Raw genomic sequence first — 10019 nt, forward strand, 5'->3', positions numbered from 1 at the left:
AGAGTATCTATCTAATCCTGATTTGTATTTGGAGATTTGTGATATCTGCTTGGGGTCCAGCAATGCCACCTTGGGGTGATCTAGGCACATTCCACAGTTCAGCCTCTGGGTCTCTACCTCAATAGCTGACCTGACCCTGTGAGGCAAATTAGTTTCTTCATCTTTGACCACATTTGTGTGAATAACAGCCTCTCTCTAGGTCCTGTAAGTCTTCTCTGTGCACAGCTTCCTCTCTGCCAAGAGAAGTGAAACTGACCTCTCCACTCTACCTCTTCCCATCTATCCTCATAGATGGGGTCACTGTGTTCAGTGTCAGCACAACAGCTGACATGGGGAAGAGGGGTCGCCGCAGTGGGCCTGTTTTGTATCCTGAAAAACAACCCCTGCCTCTGACCATCCATCCTACTACCTACCCTTTTCCGTGGCCTCTGAAACTCAGTGTATTTCACGTGAGATGTCCACACATCTGAAGCTGATCATCTGCCCATCTCCAGTTTGCATTAACTAGTTCCTAGTGAGATGTGTTCCTTTACAGCAAAATTATACAGTCAATTTCTTTCTTTCTACATTGTAAGTTCCTTTTTTCCATTCTGAAGCTATCTGCAGAGATCCCTACTGAGGGGTTAAGGGTAGGCTATGATTCTATTCTGGTGACCCTACATGCTTTCTTCAAGTTGCAGAAAATTGTAGGCCTTCTTTTAATTAGTCTCCAAACTATCTCAACTCATATTTTCAACCCATAGATTTTAAAGTGGGTTCAAGAACAATGACAAATATAGAATGATACACCTGGGCTGCTAACTGAATCTCTCTCAATCACAAAGTGAAAGATCAAGTCAATATAATTTGAAGGAAGCATAGCATCAAACAAGCAAAGCTTATTATTCTGTCTTGTTGGACAAGGAGGCAGTTATTGTTACCGTATAAAAGAATACACGTGTGAACAAACCGTTACCAATTCCAGCAGCTACTGTACCACACTGATATAGAAAGCCCCAGACTCCTCAGACAGAGACATACTTTTAGTAAAATCTTCTTAATCTGGTTGCTTAGGCACATTTCATGTTCCTGAAGAATCTGTGGCTGGCTTTCAGTTTTATTATACATGCCAGGACATGATTTATTGGTGACTTAAAATGCACTTTTATTATAAGTAACTCTCCCTAAATAATTAGATTTTATCTTGTTTCTTTTTTTAATAAATTGCCCTTTGAGATTAATATTTCTCCTCAGCCTGTATGTGTACTGGTATGGGAAGCTTAACAAAACCCAAGTTGTCTTATATTAGAAACTAGCAGATATACATCACCAAAGTCAAGGTGGGACTTAGTCTGTGTAACCTCAGTATTTTTGGTTTTATTTCTGTGCTTTGTATTCAGCCAATTAAAAGAAACCAAATGGATGTAGGATGAAGAGGGTGAAGAAGAGAATTCTGTCCTTGTTATTCTGGTATGCAAGGAGCCCCTGCCTTCTATGCTTTGGATCCTCCCAACTGCACTGGCACACTGAGAACCCAAATGGACACTCCAGCTAGAAACAGGACAGTGAAGATAGAATGTTGTGTTCTATAAGACCAGAGTCAAAGCAGAGAATGATCTACCTATATAGGTAGCAGGAGGTGTTCAGGAATGGAGAGCTAGCCAAAGAGAGAAAGGGAGAGTAGAGAAGGGAAGGATGAAGGGGAAGAGAGAGGGAGGGAACAGGAAGGAATGGGGAGAAGAGGGAAAGGAGAGAGAGATGGAAATGGAGAGAGGGAGATGGAAATGGAGAGAGGGAGAGGGAGAGGGAGAGGGAGAGGGAGAGGGAGAGGGAGAGGGAGAGGGAGAGGGAGAGGGAGAGGGAGAGGGAGAGGGAGAGGGAGAGGGAGAGGGAGAGGGAGAGGGAGAGGGAGAGGGAGAGGGAGAGGGAGAGGGAGAGGGAGAGGGAGAGGGAGAGGGAGAGGGAGAGGGAGAGGGAGAGGGAGAGGGAGGAGAATAAATGCAGGAAGCAAATTAAAAATACCAGTTCCAAGGAGATGGAGAAATAGCCAACATAGGGAGTCTGGAGTCATAGGTAGAGTTTGGGGCAATGAAACTGGAACAAAATCTAGATCACAGAAGTTCGGGTTGTAGGAAAAGCTGCTGTGGACCATCATCCAATTGTATGTAAAGTTTGAGAACATTGTCCAAAGAGTCACCAGGAATGAGAAGAATTTAAGACCCCATAGAGCTGACTCCAGACATCAGTGTCCAGGACTCTGGCATGCCAACTGAAAATGCATGGTTTTGGGCATCAGTGTTGTTCACAGAACCTAGATATCTTATCTGTCCTGAGTCTAAACTCCTAGTGAGTGTTTGGAGACAAGTGGCCTCCTATGCCATTGCCTAGTTAATCAGCCATATTTTTGCTTTTGGACAATGACTCCAAAATTCTCTATAAGACAAGATTTAGACAATTAGTGACATATTGCCCCATATAAACTATGCTGAGTTACTGAGTGTTTGGAATTAAGGATGATTTTTAGTAAAAGACGGGAATGTCTGAGCATCTGGGATGTTACACTTTTCTATGAGTGGGTGCAGTGAACAGTGGCCCTTGCCTTGCATCACCCCAGTTCCTGTGGCTGCAGACCTCCTTACTGCCAGGAAAGAAACATTCCTCCTTTCACCCTGGAGGCTCTAATTTCTTCTATATTCTGTCTTCTGCCTTCCCTGCATGTGTGGGTGAACGGTAAATGCCTTTGACATATTTGAATAGACCCGTGTTAGGAACAGATCTCCAAGGCTTTTCAAAATCACCCACGAAACAAGTAAAAGTTGTCTTTCTCACCCCAATAGAAAATTCCCAACTTTTTAATAAGCTATCAAGTGGGAAAGTGGGGGTTACTCTGGGCTTCACTAGTAATAAACATCCAAGGACTTCTTTCCTGGCACATTTGTAGTGCTAATAGACTTTCTGGAACCCTAAACACTCCGCACAAGATGACTGAGTGCATCTTTAGGGTCCTTGCAGGACATGAAGGAGTACAGTCCGAAGATTTCATGGCCAAACTAATTTAAACAAAGATCACAGAGTCCTGGGGGAAAAGGACTTTTTTTTTTTAAGGAAAAGGTTAGCAAGCCAAATGACCCCACAATTGTACCAGCAGTCCTCTTTAAAACAAGAATGACTTAGACTTGTTTTTGAGAGAAAAAGCAAGTGAGATTGATGGAAATATTTAGTTTCTGTTTATACTAAAGTTCCTTCTAGAGGAATCTAAGGAGGAAGATAAGTGTTCCTTATGTTGCAAGTAAGACTTATATTATGCTTCAACATGACCTTGCCAAAGACATCTGTAGCCATAATGTCCTGTTCCAAGGAGCACAATGACATTACAGGACCATACCTGTGTGAAGTGGGAGTTTCTGGTTTCAATGGAGTCTGTTGTATCAGGTGATGCTTTTCTGGAAACTGTCTTCTGAGAGGATGTTTTGCTGAAGCAGACACCTGAGAGGATGTTTTGCTGAAGCAGACATGTGGTGTTTTTCTGGAAGCTGCCTGGGGAAAGGGCATTTGATGTTTTGCTGGAGTGGATCCTTGAGAGGACACATTATGCTTGGGAAGAGTATAAGTACAACCAGACAGTGGACAGTGCATTGATTTGCCATGCAACTCTTTACTGGTCATCGTTGGGCTTCACTGACACTGGTCTTCACTGACGACACTCTTATGTTGGCTTGCTTTGCTTTCTTTCTTCAGTGATCTTTGCTTGTATGATTTTGTAGAGAGAAACACACCAAAGAACTTCTGGTGGTATTCTGGCTGCTTCCTGCCAGACTCCTCCTGATAGGTGGAGCCTCACAGTTTCTCCTGGGTGGAACTGCTACTGCTGATTCATGTTTAGTGTTTGCTAGTGGATTGGACGACTGACAACCAAGATTGGAATTGCCCGAAAGAATTATTTCTAAACAGGTTCACAACACCCATTTTCTAATAACCTTTCTCCCCCCCTACGTTTGGTGGGTGGTGGGCTAGAAGAGAGTTTGGAGCATTAAAGAACCATGATTAAAGTAGGTTTTGAAAAATCGAAGCCTACACTTGTGTACCTTCAAAACTCTTACCTAGCTATCATCAAGCATTCAAGCCACAAGTTGGAGCTCATTCAAGGACTAAAGTCCTCTTAACTCCCGTTGGAAAACTGATCCAAGTAGCACCACATACTAATAACTCCACGCCAAGGGAAATGCCTCTGACTCACTAGCAGAATACCTTCTCTTGTCATTCAGGTATATCAGCCATTGGTTCACATATCTGGCTCTTTGACCAAACATGGCTTCACATTTGCAAAGACTTTGTGCTTCTGCCAACAGTCCAGTTCATCTTAGAGTATTGAATTAGTCCTCTGTCCTCAAGCCTCCATTGTCCACACTCTTGTCTTCTCTGACATTCTCTTCTCATCATTGTTTAGTTACAATTCGTTTCCCTAATATTCAAATGTTGTAAGCTTGGTCCCTGGAATGGCTAACCTTGGTTGTCAACTTGACACACCTGTCAAAAGGAAACAACAACTGAGAAATCACCTCAATTAAATTGGGCTGTGGGCAGGATCTGTGTGTGACATGTTCTTGATTGTTAATTGATCTAGGAAGTCTCAGCCCACTGTGGACGGTACCATACTTAGGCTATATGAGATAGGTTGTTGAGCAGGGTAGAATAAGGAAGCCAGTAAGCAGCTTGCCTCCACTTACTCTCCTTCAGATCCTGCCTCCAGGTTTCTGTCTTGAGTTCCCACCTTGGCTTCCCTTGATAATGTACTACTGTAATGTGTAAAATGAAATAAACCCTTTCTTGCCCAAGATGGTTTGGGGCTATGCTTTATCACAGCAATAGAGAGCAAACTGAAACTTCACCCCAGAGTGAAAATAAGCCTACCTGCAAGTCCAAGATCAAGAATGTAATAGTCAGTATGGAACAGTGAGTTCTGGGCACATAACACAAAGCCATTAATTTGTAGTAACACAGATTTTGCTTAAACACAAGTGGAGTTTCTTTTCTTGCTGTTCTAGACTGGTCTTCTTCAGTTTGGTTGTTGTCTTAGTGTTCTATTGCTGTGAAGACACACCATGATCACCTCGACTCTTATAAAGGAAAACATTTAATTGGAGGTGACTTACAGTTTAATCCATTGTCATCATAGCAGGAACCATGTCAATATGAAGGCAGACATAGTACTGAAGAGGTACCTGAGAGTTTTACATCTTGATCTGGAGGCAGCCAGAAGGGATAGTGAGACTGGGCCTGGCTTGAGCTTCTGAAGTCTTAAAACCCACTCCCAGTGACACACTTCCTTCAATAGGGTCACACCTACTCCACCATGGCCATACCTCCAATAATGCCATTCCCCTGTGAGTCTACAAGGGCCATTTTAATGTAAAGCATCACAGTTGCCGAGTCAAGTTATGTGCATGTGACTGATAATATAAAGCCACTACCCTCTCTCAACAGTCTTTCTCTGTGACCTTCAGCAAGACAGGGCATCGGTATTCGAACCACCAGAAATACTAAAAGCTACAAGACACAAACAGCACAATGACTCTGTGCAAAGACAAGGCTACTCTGCTGCATGGAACAGCAAACTACTGCCAAGAGTTGCATTCAACCTGGAAGAGAAAATGGACAGTAATAAGAGGGAAGGAGAAGGTGTTAATGCTGCAGGCATTCCCCAGTAAACTTGGTACCAACTGTGATGGGGACACAGACTAGACAGGCCAGTATTCTTCTTCATGAGTATGTGTGGTCAACTTTGGCAAACATTAGGGATGGATGTGTATGGCAAGTGGCATCCCCATTTAGAATGGAGATCATGAGAGTGACACTGAAACCGTGAATGTTGTGTATTTGACTCTAAAGTGCTTGGGGAGGGGAGTGGCTCCTTAAATGTCATTCAACATAAACATCATTCTAAATTACACATAATTCTGCATATTATGGCCCCATTTCTTTGATTTAAAGGTGGCTTTCTGGCTGTCCATGGTTGAATCGTGTCTTCAGGAGCTGAGCTTTTCTGAATTAAAAAGAGGAAGAGGGGGAGGGCGAGGGAGGAAAGGGAGAGGGCGAGGGAGGAGAGGGAGAGGGAGAGGGAGAGGGAGAGGGAGAGGGAGAGGGAGAGGGAGAGGGAGAGGGAGAGGGAGAGGGAGAGGGAGAGGGAGAGGGAGAGGGCGAGGGAGAGGGAGAGGGAGAGGGAGAGGGCGAGGGCGAGGGCGAGGGCGAGGGCGAGGGCGAGGGCGAGGGCGAGGGAGAGGGAGAGGGAGAGGGAGAGGGAGAGGGAGAGGGAGAGGGAGAGGGAGAGGGAGAGGGAGAGGGAGAGGGAGAGGGAGAGGGAGAGGGAGAGGGAGAGGGAGAGGGACAGGGAGAGGGAGAGGGAGAGGGAGAGGGAGAGGGAGAGGGAGAGGGAGGAGAGGGAGAGGGAGGAAAGGGAGAGGGAGAGGGAGGAAAGGGAGAGGGAGAGGGAGGAAAGGGAGAAGGAGAGGGAGAAGAATGAATGAAATGGAATTTGTAGAGCTGGTGAGGGTTTCAAGGGAATCTCACATTCTCGCATGTGGTTTTCAACTGTTAATGTTTTGGGAACATACTTTGTAACCTATTCCAGAGGAAGGAGTTAATGTGAATGAGGGCTTTGTGGGGAAACCAAGACATGGCTTGGGTTCCTTGGGATATTTGGATCCTCATAGTGCAATATGTTGTCACTTTCTGTATTCACGGGTTGTTGGATGTGTTGATCCCAAGGCACTTCTCAGCATTCCAAAATCTGTAGCTGTCCACATCTTTCATGTAAAACTTACATAAAATGGTGAGGTGCTTACATATAACTTAAATACACTCTTACAAATGCTCCCACTCTTAAGTCATCTCCCAGTCACTCACAATACCAAATATAGCAGGAGTGTACTGCTTAGAGATTAAAGACAGCAACATATTTACACACTTGGTACAGACAGGGATGTCTTAACATCATAGCATTCAGAAGACCTTAAGAGTGCACACGTAATGCTGGGTGCTGCTGGGAGGTTGCATGTGCATGTGTGCAGAATAGTCCTCACTGTGTGAACAAGCTCTGCTTTTTAAAACTCTATAAATTTTTAAAGTAATTTCTCTTCTAATAATGAATTGCACCCCTAGATACAGGAGTCACAGAGATAGAGGGTCAACTGAAGTCATTGCTTTCATAGGTCAGGAAGCAATTTACAAATATCAAATATTTCCAAATAACAGGCGAGGATGGTGAAAGGTGTGAGGCCACCACTACTTCTTGTGTCTCAAGGTAGTGTAGAAATAGCATGGGGCTCCCTCTGCCCATGGGGAAATGCTGGAGCCAATTTTATTAGAGTCTTACAAGATAGTTCTTCCCCAAATCTGGGATCCCCACTTCCCTCTTGTGAGCATATTATTCAACCTCTACCGTGGACTTTCATTCTGACAAAGACAAGAGTGCCAGCCATTCATGGATGAAGCCTTTTCCTCTGAGATGCCCAGGTGGAAAGCAGACACATTCACAGCTTGCTTGGCTCCAGGGTATCATGAAGGCAGAAGTTGGCCAGCAGTTGGAGCTAGGGTTTCCTTGCTAACTTTCTTTCTCAGTGTGCTTAGAGCTGGCAAGAAGTCAGGAGGCTCTCAGGTCCTGCCCAACAGCCTGTGAGGAGCTGTTGAAGAACCTGACTAGGGCCTGGTATGTGTCCAAAAGCTACAGAGTGAGAAAGTCTCATCTGCAGAAACTCCAACTGGAAGGCCTATAAAAAAAAAAAAAACTTTTTATTGGTTCTTCATGAATTTCACATCATGCACCCCAATCCCACTCATCCTCCCCCTTCTACCTGCTCTCTACCCTTGCATCTTCCCCCTCAACAAAGAAAAAAAAATGTATAATTGTGGAAGATTTAGTGTGTCCCACAGAATATCCCTTTGTCCACACTTCTTTGCTTGCAAATAGTCATTACAATGACTTGTTGGTCTGATGCGAGGACTTTGGCTTTTCCTACTCGATCAATACTGGAACTCTTCTTGGATATCCTGTTGTTGCCCTGTGTCATGGAGAGCCTGTACTTTGGAGTGTGTAGGCCTTGGCTCTGGAACTGAGAGGCATCTGAAATAGTGAGCTTGCAGCCTCTCCCCCTCTTCTACTCTCAGGCTGGCTCACCAGCAACGCATGCAACTAGGGCCAGCTCTACCTTAATGCCCAGGCAAGGTGCAGGGCCTGCTCTCCCGAGTTCTTGCAGCTGGTGAGGGACACGGCCAGTTTTCCTACTCTCATGAACCCAGGGCCTACTCTCCCACATGCTATAGATGTTGAGGGATGAGGGAGGAGAGGAGGGCATCACTCTCTCATCCATACCATCACTAAAGAGACAAGGGGCAGGCCCAGTTCTGCTGTTCTCAGGTTTCACCTGCAACTCTCACAATCAGGGTTAGCTATACTTTGCTGCAGCTGGTGAGGGACAGGGATAGCTCTCCTGCACTGATGATGTTGGGGCCAGCTCTCTTACCTGCTGTAGGTGGCAGGAGACAGGGCACCATTTCTCCCTTGCCCATGTCACCCCACAGTAGACAAATGGCAGAGTCAGCTCTCCTATGCTCTTGTTCTTGGACTCAGCTTACCCATGTCTCCTCCACCAGGGTTAACTCTTCTGTACTGCACAGGTGAAGGGCAGGGCCTGCTCTCATGATCCCCAGGGCCAGCTCTCCCATGATGCCCAGGTGAGGGATATGACCAGTCTGCACAGCCCTCAGACATCACATGTCCCTAATTGCCAGTCCAGCTCAGAGACTATTGCCTGGCCTTTGATGGTAACAGACCCCTGCTGTTGCAGGATCACAAACACAGACATGGCCCCTGGTGGCAGCACAGGCCAGAACCCCACCATGGTCCCAAGAGGCACCACTAGCTACTCACATCAGGCTGTTCCTCACTAACCTCATGTCTCCAGATCTGCCTCTCTTCATTGTACCTACATCCTTGTTTCTCTTTCTCTTCCATTTCTCTACCACTTACTTGCTCCTCCTAGTGGCATTTGGTGTCTAGGTTCATCTCAGGAGTGGTCCCAGGCATGCTACGCCCCACTAGAGCATTATGGCATTGGGCAGGAGTCTTCTTGAGCATAGCCTGCCCCCATCCCCCACTCCCACCCCTACACACACACAAGGCTCATGCAGCTGGATTGGTGAAACTCTCAGGGTAGCTCCCATCTAGGCCTCCTGGTGCCAGTCTGGTGTTCATCTCAGGCTTGTTCCCTGCCTGGCCCACTTGAGTGGCCCCTTGTAAGGGTCACCTGTCTCGGGTTCACTCCTGCTCAGGGCCGGCAGTCCCAGACAGTGTTCTAGTCTCTGGCTTTATCCCCATCCTGGGAACATGTCTGGGACTACCTGGTACCTTTTTGATGGTTTTCTCAGACTCCCCCTTTTCAGGGTATATTAGGCGACTAGTCATTCAGATTTCATAGCTCAGAACACTGAGCACAGACATAGACTCTCTCCACACTGCCATCTCCTGAAGGGCATGTGAAGGAACAGCGATGCCTCTAGGGGCAGATGCATGATCTTTTAAAACTGCTTAGCTTAGCTCTCTCTGTTTCTGTCTCACTGTCTCCGTGGGTCTGTCTGTCTGTCTCTGTATCTCTCTCTCTCTCTCTCTCTCTCTCTCTCTCTCTCTCTCTATCTATCTGTTTATCTATCTCTTTGTCTCATTTACCTTAGACTTGCTTCAAATTCCCTAAGTAACTGAAGATAACTTTGAACTTCTGAACCAAGTGCTAAGTGTGTATTTAGGTCATGGTAGGTACTGAACCTAGGACTTTGTGCATGCTAAGCAAACTTTCTACCAACTGGGGTCATTTCTTTAGCCATTTGGGAAGTTTTTTATTTTTATTTTTTAAAGATTGTTTAAAATGTCAGTATTGGGGTCTGGAAATGTGTTTTTATAGTCCATCTCACACAGGATAGCTGAGCTTCCTAGGGCAATAACACAAATGCTTACAGGCAATAAATTGTGACTTTGCCCAGAGATGCAG

The 10019-nt window shown here is 45.6% G+C and overlaps 1 pseudogene; it reads right to left on the minus strand.

Annotated features, from left to right (window-relative positions):
- Nucleotides 1–9419: 9419 nt before the first annotated feature.
- On the minus strand, nucleotides 9420–9541 carry LOC115029160 (small nucleolar RNA SNORA17; annotated as a pseudogene).
- Nucleotides 9542–10019: the final 478 nt, after the last annotated feature.

The sequence above is a fragment of the Mus caroli genome, unplaced genomic scaffold (assembly GCF_978045245.1).
Source record: "Mus caroli unplaced genomic scaffold, Mus_caroli_1 scaffold_15, whole genome shotgun sequence".
Classification (NCBI taxonomy): domain Eukaryota; kingdom Metazoa; phylum Chordata; class Mammalia; order Rodentia; family Muridae; genus Mus; species Mus caroli.